Here is an 18,670-nt window from a genome sequence, read left to right on the forward strand (position 1 = left end):
AGCAATTCAGCAATATATACCTGTATCTTAAATAGTTCCATGAAGTCAACCAATTTCCGTGAGAACAACTGTTTTTCAATCCTAATGAGAGTAGAATTTTTGGTATAAGCTAGAAGCAGAGATACTACTTTCTGGTTATTTACTGCTAAAGAATATAAAACATGAAAAAGGGGAATTAGAAGAAAATAAAATGGAGTTATTGCATTTGAATTCCTGATTGGTGTTCCTTGTAAGCTGTCCGCCTGGCCGAAATATAATTCTTTTAGATTACCCTTAATAAATCAAGGCAAATGACCAAATGCTCTTGGCTAGAATAGTGGATTATTTTGGATAACCCATTAAATGATGTTATTTAAAACATGATTTACTGTGGTGATGAAAAATCTCACATAAAATGATTTTGGAGCAATACAGATAATACAATTTTTGCATCATCCTTCTGGGAAAACTTTTGTGCCCTTTCCTTCTGCTTGTGCATATATCACTGACCCTAGTGGTATGAATTTAGTAGAAACTCCACCATGTTAGGTGGAGATTTTAGCTTTGAGATACTCTGCTAAAGCTTAGAGATTTTAGCTTTGAAATAAGGCTGTGCAAACATTAATAAGCAAACATTTAAGTTCTCTTTAAATTTGTGTACTAATTTAACTGAATTATGAACATACTTAAAAGAAATGGAGCAATGTGGAGGAGAAAAAAAATCATGCATACATATTAGCATAATTTTCACTAAGCAGTTTCAAGATTCATGATCAATTGGGTAACTAGCTAAGTTGTTCAGATCAAATACTATGATAATGTTGATAATCCATGACCTCAGATATTTGATTAAGTGGGTCTTGTATATTTCTTGCATGAGAACTTTCACGTGCATTTAGAGTCAGTCACAGAGCAATACAGCATGGATACAGGCCCTTCGGCCCAACCAGTCCATGCCGTCCACAGTGCCCACCCAGCTCATCCCAATTTCCTGCATTTGGCTCATATCCCTCTAAGCCCTGCCCCTACATGTACCTATCCAACTGTTTCCTAAACGACACTATTGTACTTGCCTCAACCACTTCCTCTGGCAGCTCGTTCCATATACTCACCACCCTCTGTGTGAAAAAGTTGCCCCTCAGGTCCCTTTTAAATCTTTCCCTTCTCACCCTAAACCTATGCCCCCTAGTTTTGGACTCCCCTACCCTGGGGAAAAGACTGTTACCGTCCACCTTATCTATGCCTCTCAATTTTAGACACTTCAATAAGGTTGCCCCTCATTCTCCTACATTCCAAGGAATAAAGACCTTTTAAATGTTTAAGACTTGTGTTCTTGCCTTGTATCTGCATATCTGCAGGTTTAAGAAACTACAGTGGTGAAAATCAAAAACATTATCAAGTTTGCTGAACTACTTACTTCCAATCTTCTAATATTTTACAACTAAAATATCCAGCTTCTATGCAACATAGGATTCTGGCTTGAATCAATATTGACCTAATAAGATGTATTCAATGTATTGCAATTAGGATGAAATCATAACAACCTAAACCATTACATTGAGCTTAATTTTGTGACAAATTCCACTGTAAATCAGGGTTGAACCATAATTTTGCTTGATAATACAGCACATTGAAGCTTTGTGAAACTAATCATATTTATTCTGCCGCCATTCAAGCCTTGCAGATTGGACAGATTTAGTCGCTGGTGACTTATTTAGGGATCTCATTGTTAGATTTGGGGAGTCATGGTGGAAAATGGAGTTGGCAGGAATTACATTCTACTCAGATTTTGTTTTGCATGCTTCATCTTAGCTGCAATCTTAATGATTGAATTTGTATAAATATAGATTTGAATAAAAAGCCTTCACCATTTTCCATACAGATGAGCATGTAAACAAGCAGGAAAAGAAATTGCAAATATATAATTCCTTTAACTCAGTAAAATGCCCCAATCTCTTCACACGTCTTTGCAAACAAAATTTAACAGTTGGAATTGGAATTGGTTTATTATTGTCACTTGTACCGAGGTATAGTGAAAAACTTGTCTTGCATACCATTCATACAGAGCAATTTGTTACACAGTGCATCGAGGTAGTACAAATGTAGCCACAGAAGGGTTGGTCCGGAGAACCGGGGGGGGGGGGGGGGGGGGAGGGGGGAGTTTTGGAGTGTCTTAAAGGAGAAAAGAGTGAAAGTAGGGGAGGTTTGGTGAGTGACTTCCAGTAAATGCAACCTTAAGAGGTGAAGGTGTGCCTGCTAATGGCGTGATGATTAAAATTCGAGAGGCTCAAGAGGCAGATATCTTGGAAGGTTGCAGGCTCCAGCAGGTTAGAGATAGGGAGATAGAGATATGGAAGAATTTAAAAATGAAAAAGTGAATTTTAATATCAAGATGATGACTAAGTGGGAGCAAATGCTGGTCAGCAAGCACAGGGTTGATTGGCAAATGGGATGGTGTAAGCTAGAATATGAACAGTTGAGTTTCAGATATGCTTAAGTTTATGGAGTGTGAAAGGTGGGAAGCCTGGACTGCACTGGAGCACTAAGTCTGGAGGTAACAACGACATGGGTAAGAGGTTCAGCAGCAAATTGGCAGAGACAGGAGGGAAACAAAGTCAAATTAGGCCATTGTAGTGCTGGTGCTTATAGATGGTTTGTAGATCATCTAGGGATCAAAACAAGATTGTGAACAGTCTGGTTGCAGGGAAGAGGGATTAATAAATAAAAACCTGGAATGTTGTAAATAATCAGCAAGTCAGGCAGTGTCTGTGAAGAGAGCAAAAGCATTAATGTTAAGGACAGGTCAACAAGTTTTCATCAGAAGGATCGAGTTAGTCGTTAGACAACCAGAGACAGCATCTATAGTTTTCCCAATACCAGCTGGTGGAAATATCTATTCATCTAATATTAAACAAGGAAGTTGACAATTTGAAGACATTAGAGTCCAGTGAGTCAGAGCTGGATGTTATTTTCGTGTGTGTGAAACCTGATGTTGAATTTTCAGCTGATATCTCTGAGGGGAAGCATGGTGATGAGGTAAAGCTGCAAAGAGTTGATCCTTGGGGACACGAGAAGTAACAATACAGAAGAGGAAGAAAAAAAACATTGAAAAGGATCTAGTAGTTGTGACTATATAGATATGGATGCAACCGATCATGTGCTGTCCATCCAGATGGAAAAGAGAGAAACTAGAATTCTCCGACTCTGTCTAATGTGGCAAACTACTCAAGCAAATTAAGGGAGAGAAACTTGGATGGTAGAATTGGAACACTGAGTTCTGGGAAATTGTGGCAAAAAAATTTCAATGCAGCTAAGTGTGATGTCGTCTGTTTTGACAATAAAAGTAATCTGAATATTTATTAAATAGTATAATGCTGGAAAAACTGACGAGATCAAGGCGTCCACAGATCACTGACCTCAAGTATCTAAGTGCAAAAGGTAACCAGAAGGCCAATGGTACTATTTCTAGAGAGCTAGAATATAAAGGGGAGGAAGTTCTCTTACAGTCTGGTTAGACCACATCTGGATTGTTGAGTAACATTTATTGACACTCCTCACATTTGACTTGTTAAAGACTATGTAAATACAAGCTGCTGTGTTAGCATGTGTTTTTCTGTGGGCCAGGACAAAGGCATCATAGGTCTTCTCTGAGCTTCCTCTCTCTGACAGTAAATATCCCGATCATTCCCCTTTTCCTTATTTCCCTTTCCGGAGATGCTTCCTTTGTGAGACAAATAACCACCTTCTGTGCATTAACCTTTATGGTTCAGTGGTTTAACCCTCTTAATATAATCCTTTGAGCACTCCAAGGAATTTTCAGTTTTAAAAGTAAGCCCAATTATTTTGGTGATGAAGCATTGATGCCTTGTGAGCTCATTCCCCCTTCAGAACAATGAGGATAACATTCCAAATTGAATTATTTTACATATAGTTTGAAAACAGAAGAGTCTAAAGCAGAATTTCAGAAATGCTCAAGGCTATACAATTTTCCTCTCTTATCCTCACTTTCCTCCCCTCAACTCCCAAGGTCGTGAACTCATAGGGAAGAAGATTGTAATTGCAGCCGACAGTATTCCAGGACACTGACTGATTGGTCAGTCCTCTTCTATGAGTGTGGCAAGTGAATTTTGAGCTGCTGTTCCAGTGGAGTGGATAGGATCAAAGACAGCATCAGTCAATGTCCTCAGATATGGACTTCCCATATTGGCTACAAAATAAAAATCAGAACACCTGCACTGGTTTAGCTATTTTCCTGTTCTCAACCCTAAACGCAGCACTATCCCCATTTACAATCAAACATTTTATCATAGTACAAAGATTAAACCTGTGACATTTCCTATGGGCAGCACAATTACTAACTGAGAGACAAAGGCAGCTTAGCAATTTACGGTATTTGTACATAATGCTTACTTCTTACTCGCATTTAATTTTATTGCATATTGAATCGATTTTCATCTTTGTTAATTGTAGACCATATAATATGGTATTTTGACATGTGCTTGTTAACAGGACCCAGTGGAATCTCGCTCTCGACAGCTAATTGGACTCTACCTCATGTAAAGATTTTTCATTTTTTTACAATTCAAATTCAGGATCAGTATGATCCTGCGATAGCGGGCCACAATAAAGCTGAGAAATGTTGCAGAGCAATGGGCTGGTGCAAAAAATTATGAAGCACTTGATTCTTTACTCAGATTAAAGAGTACTGGAAGTGGCAGTTACAGTGCAATACAATTTAGGTAACATCTGTTTCATTTAAACTGCCTGCATTTCTCTTACTCCTGAAGCTTTATGTAAAATGACTTTGAATAAGTGCCAGTCTGCCCAATGGCAGTCCTTCTTTTATTTAGATGTAGATGAATCATTTGGATTATAGTAATTACCTTCAGTAAGAATGTGCACTTTTCAAAAGTTGTTGCTGTTAAGTATTAATTACTCATAAAATGTCATAATTTTCATAATTCTTAGTTCTTCCATCATTAATGATTTTCAATCATTCACCACCTGTTTCTCAGATAAAAGTTAGGAGGCTCTTCCCCCAAAGTTCAATTAATTAGCAGATAGGATTTTACACAACAGGACAGCACACTAGACTGTTTCCATTGAGAGACCAATTACCTATGAAGTGGGCTTCTGTTCTTGGACTTAAGCCAGGAGAAGTACAAGCCAGGGATGGAAGAGGGTGACATGGCCCAAGGCAACATGACAAGACTCTGTGTCTGTTCATCCGTCTGGTGACTTTCCTCTTGCAATTATTTCAGAATTATGACATGAAGTATACAGCACAGAAACAACCCATTCACCCCGATTGATTTATACCAGTATTTATCGTCCATTTGAACATCTAGCATGCTTCCTTATCTAATTGCATCAAAATAGCCCTCCTCCGTTCATCTTTTTTTAATGCTTATCTCATCTCCCCTTAAAAAGATCTAAATTATACATTTTAACAAATCCCTGTGGTGGCGAGTTCCACATTCTCCCCAATTTCATTTCTTGGCGTGAAAGTTATATTGATGGACTCATCTTATTCTTCATTACAATTAGAAACATTCACTCTGCATTTACTTGATCAACACCTTTCACAGTCATCCCTTGAGCCTCCCCTCTTCAATGCAAAAAGCCACTAACCTGCATACTCTTTGCTGATTAATTAAACCTCACGTGTCTGGTACCACCCTTACAGTTGCACTTCCACACGATTCTTTATCATTTTTACAACATGATGACCAAAAAAGTACGCAGTGTTCCGAGTATGATCTAATCAAGGTTCCAGTCTAATTTAATTGGAAACTCTCTGGAGAAGCTGGAATTATAAGTGCAACACCCTTTGCATAGCAACAGCAGGAGTTAGTTCCAGGTTTCTATACGTTCTGCACTCTGGTTAAATGAAAACTCACAAGGTAAACAGATTATAAATTGTTTTGAAAACATTGACACAGTTACTGTGGTCCTGGTGCACAGTAAGCTTTGTCTTCACAAACTTTCATCATTATTATGGCTGTTTTTATTTTGAATAATTGCAATCTTCCAGCTTCTAAAATTAAAAGCTTCAGATATACCATAACTAAGATTAGCACTGCAGAATAAACATTTCTGAACTTACTTTGGTGGACTCCGATTCAGCCCATCAAATGGCTTCTGTCACACTGCCCTCTTCATGTTACTACCATCGGGGAGGAGATACAAGAGCCTGAAGACCCACACTCAATGTTTCGGGAACAGCAAACCCATGAACACTACCTCGTTATTCCTCTTTCGCACTATTTATTTATTTTTGTAAGTTATAGTAATTTTTATGTCTTTATGTCTCGCACTGTACTGCTGCCACAACACAACAAATTTCACAACATAGGTCAGTGATAATAAACCTGATTCTGATTCTCTCAAAGTAGCTGCTTGTTTTCATGTATCATTGACCTGAAAATTTAAACCTTTTGATGCTCCATGAATGTTTCTCGACCTGCTAAATTTGTTTTTTCCCTGATTCCCAGAATTCATGGTATTTTGCTGCAGTGGCACAATTTAGATATGCCCTTCCAAATTTACATAGTGTTTGCAGAGGGTGGTTTGGGCACATGACCCTCTGGTGATAGCACTGTTCACTGGAGGTTCAATCGCTGATCATGGTGGATGCCAATTTTAGATGATGAACTAAGCATATGTGACAATATTGAAGTCTAATAATGTAATACCATACCATAGAATCATAGAACAGTGCAGCAGAATACAGGCCCTTCGGCCCATAATGTTGTGCCAACCTTTAAACCTCACCTAAGACTATCTAACCCCTTCCTCCCACATATCCCTCTATTTTAAATTCCTCCATATGCTTATCTAGCAAATATCTAGTAATAATGATACTAATCTACCGTTAGTGACATAACAGATAGTTATTTAAAGCTGTAGATCATACAACATGATATGATATTGATACTTATTTATTAGTCACTTGTACATCGAAACACACAGTGAAATGCGTCTTTTTGCATTACTGAGAATGTGCTGTGGGCAGCCCGCAGGTGTCGCCACTCTTCCGGTGCCAACATAGCATGCCCATAGCTCCTAACCTGTACATCTTTGGAATGTGGGAGGAAACTGGGGCACCCGGAGGAAACCCACGCAGACACACAGGGAGAATGTACAAACTCCTTACAGACAGAGGCGGGAATTGAACCCAGGTCGCTGGCACTGTAACAGTGTTACGCTAACCGCTACACTACCGTGCCGCCCTATGCATAGTCATGGGAACTATGCTCAGATAAGTATTGATAAATATTTCAGTACTGTTCAAGTAACCATGGTACATGAGAGGAGAAAGGAAAGTGAGCAACAGCAGTTTATTTTTTTAAACAAGGCAATTATAGGCAGAGTCTGACATTGGAGGAAGCCATCCAAACAATTGTTTAATCCCGAGCCCGTACCAAATTATGTGATATCAGCCTGGCCAGCCAGCATGTGATTGAAAATAATTTTGAGCGTAAAAAAGGGAAAAAGATATATCAGAACAGAGGTCCTTCTTCTGAACACAGGCCAACCCCAAACATGTTTGTCTAACTTGATTGAGCTCTTTGTTAATGTGAAGGAGAGAATTAATGCAGTTGTGGTGTATATGAACTTTAAAAAGGTGCTTGACAAAGAACCATTCAATGGATTTATTAACAAATTTACAACCTAGGATTAAACACGCAGTGACTGCATGGATACAAAATTGGCTAAAGAACAGAAAGCAGAGAGTAATGGATGGAATCAATTTCCCTTGGGAGTCAGTGTTCAAACCAATGCCCCTTCTGATATATTTTAATGGCCTGTACTTCTGAATACTCGGCATAATTTCAAAGTTTACACAAAAGGCCAAAATGTAGTGAACAGTGAAGAGGATAGTAACAGACTTCAAAACAGCATAGGCAGACTGGTAAAATGTGCATGATTGTTGCATCTTAGCACAAAAGTATGCACTAATGCATTTTATTGGGAAGAAGAGAGGGAACAATAGTACAATTTCAAAAAGGGAGCTGGAAAGAGCATATACTAAATTCTTTTAAGGTTAAAGGATACATTGAGAAAGCTGGTAAAAAGATATTAAGTTCATGGTTTTGTAATCAGTGGCCCAGAATACAAAAACAGGGAGGTTAGACAAAACTTTTGTAAATCACTGCTTAGATAAACCGCTGCTTCAGTTGACATATCCAGCTCTGGGCACCACATTTTAGGAAGGACAAGAGGAAAAAGAGCACAGAAGCAGGCCATTCAGCCCAGATGAGCCTTGTATTTGTGGGGTGGTTGAAGTGAATGCCTTAAAAGTGAGGATAGAAGATTTATTATACACCAAGCAAGCAGAACTTCAGTTTCAAGGAGAGAAAGAAAAGCTGAGGCTGTTCTCTTAAAGTAGAGAAGGTTAAGGTGAGGTAAGAAAGGTAATTTATATCCAGCAGAAGAATGGTCTGTAATTGGAGAACAAAAAATTAAAGCAATTGGTATAAAGCAGAGGTGAAGCAAAGAGAATGTATTTTAAACAGTAAATTGCTGTGATGTGGAGTTTACTCTCTGAAAGAATGATAGTAATACATTCATTAATAAGTTTCAGAGTGAATTGGATAAATATTTGAAGGGGATCATTTATGGGACTTCAGGGAATGAGCAGGGGAAGGGGGCAAAGTAGATGTGTCCTTAAAGAACCAGCACAACATGATAGGACAAATGGCCTCCTCCTGTTTATCCTTTTCTAAGATTCAGTGATTTCTGTTAGGCCACGTACCTTTGTTAACATTGGGTGAGATTTGCATCAGGTTCAAAATTGTTAAATAATCTCACCTTCCCTGGTCTTTAATCTGACAATGGTTGAGCAAGAAATGGCAAGGTTTCACAGATCCCGCTCGTCTGTGGATCTGCAGGTGTAAGACAGGAAATGGCACAAGGCTACTTAACCACAAAGACTATCATTCTCAAATCCCAATGAGTTCTATCCACAGATGATGCCTGACCTGCTGAGTTTTTCCAGCATTTTCTGTTTTTGATTCTCAAATCCTACATCCATGACTGATTCCTGAGCTAACAGAACATCAGTTCATTTCAGTACTGGGCAGCAATTGGGACTTGGAATGTTAACCAAATTGTCCTTCCCTAACTCAAGATCAATGGCAGAGTCCCATTGTTTGCTTTTTTATGATAAGATCAACTAATATAAGAGACATTGAGGATTCTTGCAACCTTGCAACACAAGGTGCGTCAGTTAAAAATTAAGTCATTGAAAAAAACAAATCATTAATTTTAACACAGTCATAGTCATACAGTCAAATGCACAGAAGCAGGCCCTTCGGCCCAACTGGTCCATGCTGACCATGGTGCCCATCCAAGCTAGTCCCATACGCCAGTGTTTGGCCCATATCCTTCTAAACCTTTCCTATCCATGTACTTGTCAAAGTCAAAGTCAAAGTCAAGTTTATTGTCATATGCACAAGTACATGTATGCACAAGTGCAATGAAAAACTTACTTGCAGCAGCATCACAGGCACATAGCATCATAAAAGTGGCATTTACAAGAAAAACATAAATTAAACATAAATTATATGCAATTTTTGCAAGAAAAAAAACACAATTAGGACAAAATAAACCACGTCCATTTTAGTGCAAAGTGATCAGAGTGGTTACAGTGTTGCTAAACTGTAGTGATGATTAGGGTTTTGCCTGTTGGTTCAAGAACCGAATGGTTGAAGGGAAGTAGCTGTTCTTGAACCTAATGGTATGGGACTTCAGGCTTCTGTACCTCCTGCCCGATGGTAGCTGCAAAAAGATGGCATGGTCCGGGTAGAAGGGATCTTTGATGACAGATGTTGTCCAACTGTCTTTTAAAAGTTGTGATTGTACCTGCCTCAACCACTTCCTCTGGCAGTTCATTCCATATACATACAGGATCTGTGTAAAAAAGTTGCCCCTCAAGTTCCTATTAAATCTTTCCCTTCTCACCTTAAACCTATGTCTTCTCATTCTTGATTCCCCGACCATGGGAAAAAGACTGAGTGCATTCACCCTATCTATGCCCCTCATAATTTTATGCACCTCTATAAGATCACCCCTCAGTATCCTATGCTCCAAGGAAAAAAAGTCCTCGCCTGTCCAACCGCTCCCTATAATTCAGGCCCTTGAATCCTGACAATATCCTTGTAAATCTTTTCTGCACATCATTCCTATAACAGGGTGACCATAACTGAACACAGTACTCCACGTCCGGCCTCACCACCATCCTGTACAGCTGCAGCAGAACTTCTCAATTTCTATACTCAATGCCCTGACTGATGAAGGCCAGCATGCCAAAAGTGACTTCACTTTCAGGGAACCACGTAACTGAACTCCAAGGTCCCTCTGTTTTACATCACTCCCCAGGGCCCTTTCGATTACTGTGAAAGTCCTATCTTGATTTGACTTTCCAAAATGCAACACCTCGCACTTATCTGAATTGAATTACCTCACACATCTCCATCATGGACTGGGAAGAAGACCAAGAACAGGAAATAATCAATGTTTTCTCAGACTAATTTCCAATATTATGAATTTTGACAAGAGATTATTTCTGAGTGTTTGTTGACTTCCTTCTCGATCCTGTTTTATTACGGCATCAGATTTCTGAATGGTTCATGAATCCATAAACACTATTTTATTATTCCTTCTTTTGCACTATTTATTTATTTTGTAATTTATCGTAATTTTATATCTTGCACTGTACTGCTGCCGCAAAACAACAAATTTCACAACATATGTCAGTGATAATAAACTTGATTCTGATTCTGATAAATTATAACTTGAATCCCAGTTAATGTCAATGTTTCTTCATTGTGCTGAGGTAACCAAACAACCTAATATTGCTCTTGACCCGAAACGTTGACTGTCCATTTTCCTCCATAGATGCTGCTTGAGCCGGAGAGTTCCTCCAGCATTTTGTGTGTCGCTCCAGATTTCCAGCATCTGCATTCTCTCTTGTGTCCTATCATTGCTGGACTGTGCTTTTCTATTGTTCAAACAGTGGAATGTAAATTTTTTCTAACTTTTTAAATTTTCAAATGAGATCATCCTGATGTCAATAGACATGCAGATAATGAAGAGTAGGATGGCTTCAAATATGAAAAAATATTATCTATGAGACAGCGGCACTTCAATTTTGCTGTATAATGATTGCTTGTTCACTACAAATGTCGAATTGATTCCATTCTGGCCTTCGCTGTGCATAGTGATAGAGTGAGTCACACCATTTGCCACAGTAGGAATGCTTGTGTAGCACTAATACTCACTGGAAGTTTGCAAGGCAGGGAGAGCATGATGTCAATCATCTTGTAAATGATTTAGTACCAGCACAACCCAACTGAATCTAAACAATGCAACTAATGGTTTGTGCCAAGCTCACACAGTTGGACATGAGTTCAGCTGCAGGAAGGATCACCCTCCAGCACTAATAAAAGGGATCATTAGCTAATGTCATGTTTAATTACCTCAGCACATCATGGAGACATTGACTTTAATAAGGATTACAGGTTATAATTTTGTTTGGTAGTATAATAACTCGGAACTGAAAAGGAAGTCAGAAAACACACAAAATGAACCACTTGCCAAAATTCAGACTAATTGTTAATTGATACCTATGGACTGTTGATTCCAGTTAATTTTTATTTGGTTCTTCCTGACATCTTAGGAATCAATAAAGCCTATATAAAGTTGATGTCAAGAAACCAAGGAACTTTGTGTTGACTTTAAGGATTCTCCATTACCCCAGCTGCACCAGATGTGGGCATTTCAGGAACCAGCCCTTTTGAAGTGTAGAAGAACAAGACAGAGGGAACACAAAGCAAATGATTTTTTAGAACTGAGAGGAAGAGGAGGTGGAGAAAGGTCCTCAAGAGAGTGTTTTATCCATCAAATGTTGTCCAGAGCTGTTTTCATTTGTCCATCTCAGTGGGGAACAAAACATGTTACTCAATAAGCTGCTCCTCACTGATAGATTATTTGCTCTACAAAGCACGACCAATTAGCAGGGCTAAAATCAGTTGCTGTACAGGTTCCAGTTGCTTCATCTTCTATGTATTATTATCCTTCCAAGCTGGAGCTGAAGGTATCTGCAGCATATCTCTGTTTATGGTCCTTCATTGCTTAAGGGAGATCATCAAAATTCTGAATTCACTTTATTCTCCCTTGCAGGAAGGCAGTGTGAGCACATAGCTTCATCAGGATCGCTGGCTTCTGAGTGATGCATTATGCCAGTGATCACACTTATGCCATTCAGTGTAACATCAGGGAGAGGAATTTTGGTACCATTATGTCCAAGTGATGTGTGACCATATGCGGTGGTCAAACATGTCCTAGCTTCAGTCATGATACGTTTATTTTCCTGGAATCCACTGTTTCTTCCATATTTGAATCTCCATGGGTGGCTGCTGGGTACCAAAAGCTATCCCTTGATCCAACAGCTTCTGAGGAAAGTAGACAATCCATGCACACACAGGCAGTGTGCTCACAACAAAACTTATACTGTCGTCTGGAATGTGATGTCGCAGACTGATTCTGTTGCCTGACTACTCTAACAGAGCTCTGCAGTACTCCCTAGAGCTGCTGTAAAGATTTATCATGACATGCTCTGCACTGCAAAACCTCATTATAATGAGGTGTCGGACCCTACTACCAGCTTAATAACAAATAGCTGCGGAGCAGCAAGAGAAAAAGGAGGATGAAGTCACATAGACCGCACCTTTCTGGGACATGCCCTCTTCGCATTACTACCATCGGGGAGGAGGTACAGGAGCCTGATGACCCACACTCAACGTTTCAGGAACAGCTTCTTCCCCTCAGCCATCAGATTTCTGAACAGTCCACAAACCCGTGAACACCACCTCGTTATTCCTCTTTTGCACTTCTTATTTATTTTTGTAACTCATAGTAATTTTTATGTCTTGCACTGCACTGCTGCCACAAAACAACAAATTTCACAACATATGTCAGTGACAATAAACCTGATTCTGATTCTAACTTCTTAGCCAGTAGACCTGACCTAAATCGCTATGTGACAATAATCCTCATGCTTCTTTCCCTCTTTTCTGATCTTCAAACCACACACCTGGCCACGGTATAAAAATAAAAACAACCACAAAGTATATATTATAAACCAATACAACTTTAAATAACTAAACTATACAAAAATCACACATGCATCGGAGGATGTGGCTCAGAACCTCCTCAACTAACTAACGTATGTGATCAAAAAAAAAGATAAAATTTAATCCAGACAGATGAAAGTTTTGCAAACAGAAAGAAAGGAAATGACACATGTATTCTTTGAAAAGGTAAGTGTGAAGCTGAAAGAGACCTCAAGAGTCTTTGTAGCCCAAGTGCTAAATATATATAGGATGGCAAACCACAAGAAGTATTACTTTTCACGTCCCTTGCAGAATATCTCAAAGTGCTTTCTAAGACTTTTGAAGTCTAATCACTTTTGTCAGGTATTGCTGAAATGCTGCACCCATTTGGCCCACAGCAAATTCCTGTAAAGACAATGTGATAAGAATCAGGTTGACAGTTAAGTAATTGCCTGAGTTTTCCTACAAGCATGTGTGGAGAAAGAAACACAGTTTTCAATTCAGGTCACTTGATGACCCTTCTTCAGAACTCAAGAGTACCTTGATTTAACACCTCAGGTATAAAACACCTCCTCTAATAGTACCACCTACTCTCAATACTGTGTTGTTGCAACTACCATGATCTTTGTACATAAGACTTTGCAGACTCAGAGGCGAACATGCTACTAACTGAGCCATGACTAATACAACCAACAAAAAGTTGCCACATTCTTGAAAGTTTCGACCAAACTGTAAAGTGATCCGGTAATGGATATGTGAGAGAACTGAGAAAGGCCACAATATCAGTCCTGTATGTCCCTTATGTTAAGTTATGAGGAAGCACTGGAGAAGCCCAAGTCTTTCACACTGAAAAGGAGGATTCTTAAAAATATTCTATAAAAATACATCACTTATTTAAGGAAATGGGAGAGATATATTGTAAATTTAAATTAAATATCAAAACTAGCACAAGGTGACAAATTCTATCTGGTCAGACTTAAACATGACTTATCAAAAAACTGATGTATGCAAAATATTTCCAATAGTAGATTGCAGAGGGAAATTATTTTTGGTCCTATCTCAACATGTCTGACTATTCCAACATGCTCTTGGATGGCCTCCTTTGTGTCTTTGTAAATTTAAATTCATTTTGAACTCTGTTGCACAAGTCATGGTAGGGCAGGCATGGTAGTGTAGTGGTTAGTGCAACACTATTACAGCGCCAGCGACCTGGGTTCAATTCCGGGCGCTGTCTGTAAGGAGTTTGTACGTTCTCCCTGTGTCTGCGTGGGTTTCCTCTGGGTGCTCCGGCTTCCTCCCACATTCCAAAGCTGTACGGGTTAGGAAGTTGTGGGCATGCTATGTTGGTGCCAGAAGTGTGGTGACACTTGCGGGCTGCCCCCAGAACACTCTACGCAAAAGATGCATTTCAGTGTGTGTTTCAATATACATCTGACTAATAAAGAAATCTTAAGTCCAAACCCCATTTACCCTTTCCATTCTGTGCTTGCCGACCTAAATTAGCTGCAAAGAAATTGAACACTCAATTTTAAAATTTTTCACACTTGTTTTCAATTTCACCCCTCACTACCTCTAAGCTGTATAACCTTCCAGGAGCTTCTAACATGTTTATCCCCAAATGTAATCATTCATCTATTGAGCATAACTTCAGCCACCATGGTGCTCAACTCTGGAATTCCCTGCCAAAACCTCTCTGCTTTTTTACATCTTCCGTTTCTTTTGATCAATTGTTTAATCACCTCCACTGATACCTCCACATGCATTTTAATGTTTGTCGTTTGTTGTTTTTGCAACATGGAACGGACTGAGGAAATGGAAATTATTCTTGTAAAGAATCAACCAATTAAAAGAAGACGGGGAGTTGTAAGTTGGCTACTGTTCCACATTTGTCTGTTTCATGCTCCGTCCCAAGACAAACTTCACCCTCTTGAAATAATTGAATGCTGAAATGGGGCTGGTGGGGAGGGGATGTATTTAGAATTTTTCTGAATAGATAGTCTTTTTCATTTACATTTATCATTTTATATAACAGTGAAATCCTCCAGGAGTAGAATATTTGCTGTAAAATGATACTATGATACTTTCTCTTTTATTATGTTTTCCTACTAAGTTTAATATGGTGTGATAAAATGTTAGTATCTAAAAGTAATTGTTGATGTAAAAAGAATGCTGGCCTTACTACCACAGTATAATAGTCTTTCAAGACTTCTAATGAGACAGTGATGCTATTAATCCTCAGAACATAAGATTAAAGAGCTCTCCTGGGGCAGTACAGTTCAATAGCCTTCAATGCTGTTATATTGATATGTTATTAAGACATTGCCTGCAAATAAAAGTAGTGCACAATCACAGAGGGATTAACTTTTCCTAACTTAGCAGTAACAAAGACTTAATGAGCTGTTAGAAATTTTACAGACAAACAAAATTACACAGAAATAGAATATATACCCCACAAGTTCAGATGTCAGCAAGAAAGGATAATTAATTGTGATAAACATTCAATTCTCTATTCTTGAAGCCTCTGTTTTTAGCTGTGAGTTATTTTTATCCTGAAGCTACTTTCTTTTGGATTTGTGGTCTTCAATTTATTTGAATTAATCATCAGTTTATCAAATTTTATTCAAATTTAATTATTTTTAAAGGCAGTGCCACCAATTGTAGTTTGGAGGCAAAGAAACAATAGAGGGTGAGGCTGCTTTGAAGTCAGGAAACAGAGAAGTACAGGTTTTCTTAAGCTTCTGTCAAATTTAACAGCAGGATCTGATCAACGTTTAATTGTTTCTGTTGCCAGCTGCAGCAAACCAGGCTGAGGAAGTTGCCTTCCATTTGGCCTTTGGCAACATGTTTTCCATATTTTCACATTCCGTAACAACACAGGAGGTCATTTAGTCCATCACGTCCATACAATCTCACAAAGCAATTCCCTTCCCCACTGATTTTTCCTCTAATCCATTGTCCCCACATTCCCATCAGTTCTACCATCCCCTACACCCACCAGTGCAACTTACAGTGGACAATTCACCTTTCAACCTGCACACCTTTGGGAGGCAGGCATGGTAGTGTAATGGTTAGTGTAACACTTTACAGTGGCAGCGACCTGGGTTCAAATCCGGCTACTGTCTGTAAGGAGTTTGTACGTTCTCCCCGTGTCTGCGTGGGTTTCCTCTGGGTGCTCCGGTTTCCTCCCACATTCCAAAAACGTACAGGCTAGGAAGTTGTGGGCATGCTACAGTGGCACCGGAAGTGTGGCGACACTTGCGGGCTGCCCCCAGAACACTACGCAAAAAGATGTATTTCCCTGGGTGTTTCGATATACATGTGACTAATGAAGAAATCTTATCTTATCTCATGTGGGAGGAAACCAGAACACCCTGGTAAAACCCATGCAGTCGCAGGGAGAATGTACAAACTCCAGACATCACTAGAGGTGGGGACTGAACTAGGGTCCCTGCAGCTGTAAGACAGCAGCTTTACTTGCTGTGCCACTGTGGATCCAGCTAGCAGAGCAAGAACAGGAACAGATAGAAGGGAGATCAGAGAAGCTGGGGGGAAGGTGGGGAGGGAAGGGTTGGTTGGTGTAAGGCGAGTGTGGAGATTGTGGCTCAGGTTGGGCACAATTGTCAACATAGTATTTTAAAAACAATGGGCAGGTTTTTATCATGGCCTGTTGGGGGCAGAGCTTGTTTTACCTTGAAGGATTCCGTCCAGTTGTCCCCAGATATCCCCAGGGTGGGGTTGCCAACCATCTTGACTGCCTCACTCCTTCCTTCATCTCCATTTCCCCTTCTCTCATTCCTTCCTCCTCCCACTTCTCCTCTATCCTTCCCAATCCCCAACTCCACCTCATACCCTCTTTTTCCTCCACTCCATCACCTCCAAATTGCCATTGACGTTGACTGCCTACAAGGGATCAGTAAGGGGGACCTGTCCACAAGTGTAATCTCCACACAATTACCCAAGATTGGGTCACAATGGCCAGGATCTGAGTCAACCTCATTATTTCTCCAATAACCTCAAAAAAAAATTCAACTAACTTTGCAGCAATCACCTCAGCAGGAACTTCAATGAACCTCCAGGAGGAATCCTTCCCAACACAGCACAGACACCATCCACCAGAACCCCCACTCACAATAAGCCCTACACACAACAACTCCAGCAGCCAGCTAAGCCCCAGCTCCAACCTAGCCACCTGTCAGACTGTCCCTTACTGGCTTCTGCTGTACAAAAGGAAGGTGTTGGAGAGAAGTTAGGGAGGAAGGAAGATTAAGGGTAGGTCAGGAGATTGATGGTTAGTGGAGGGAAGGTGAGGAGGGACGAGAGAGGCAGATAAAAGGAGGAGAAGAGGAAAAAACAGCCGATGCTAGAAATCCGAAATAAAAACGAAAAATGCTGGAAACACTCAGCAAGTCAGACAGCACTAGTGGAAATAGAAATGGTTAACATTTCAGTATTGGGCATGTTCATCAGAATTGATCTACAGCATATTTGTTTTCTAGATAGATTGGTACTTAATATGAACAAAGTCCAGCTTTTACTGTTGCCAACAAAACTTCTGCTGCTGTTCTGCAGACACTTGCTAAACAGGATCCTCATGGTGGCTATTCAGACCGCTGTCTGAAAACCGGGCATCTGACCCTGTAAGTATCAAGTCCAGAGTCAGCGCTTTTTTATAATTGATTAATTATAGAAGATCTGGGCAATCCTGGCAAGGCCAGCATTTACTGCCCGTCACTAACTGCCCTGTTAGGTGAGCCACTCTCTTGAACCATTGCTGTCCTTCTGGTGTGGGTTTCAATGGAACGGTTATGGGACAACTGTGTGGCTTGCTGGGCCACTTCAGAGGACAGTTAAAAGTCAGCAACAATGGTAGGTCTGAAATCAAAAAGTGGCCAGGCCAAGTAAGAATATTAATGAACTCTGTGTAGTTTTATGTGCATTACCAATGTTTTATTTTAATTTTCAAATTATTAACAGAACTTGAAACTCATGAAACTCAGGTTGCTGGATTGTCAGTCCAGCCCTCTAGATTACTAGTGTGATAATTTATCCACTGAGTGACCACCATTGCAATTGCATTCCAGCATCCCTGACTGAATGACCCCTGAACCTATACAGACATTAATTTGGCTGAGAACTCTGGAGTCAATAGCAATGACCACCTGTTAACCTTGGGGTGGACGAAAGCCTGATCCAACAGATAAGTGCAAGGAGACTCACCTGCCGGATGCAGTAGTTCCTGCCTCCCTGTATTTTCCAGGTTTACCACGGCTTGGGAACCCAGCCAACCAGAGTTAATTTTAAAATGGAGAGTAAACCTCAATATTATATTAAAATGATTGACCTCAACCTGGAAGTTGGCTGATTGCCCAACACTATCAAATAGGTGAGTTTGACACAGGCTGGGGTCAGGGATGTGACTCTTAAAATTAACATCTCACCAGATCCAAACCTATCTGCCTTCAGAGATTAGATTAGATATTAGATATTTATTTATTAGTCACATGTACATTGAAACACACAGTGAAATGCGTCTTATTGCGTTACTAAGAATGTGCTGGGGGCAGCCCGCAGGT

This window comes from Pristis pectinata, chromosome 5 (genome assembly GCF_009764475.1).
Source record: "Pristis pectinata isolate sPriPec2 chromosome 5, sPriPec2.1.pri, whole genome shotgun sequence".
NCBI lineage: Eukaryota > Metazoa > Chordata > Chondrichthyes > Rhinopristiformes > Pristidae > Pristis > Pristis pectinata.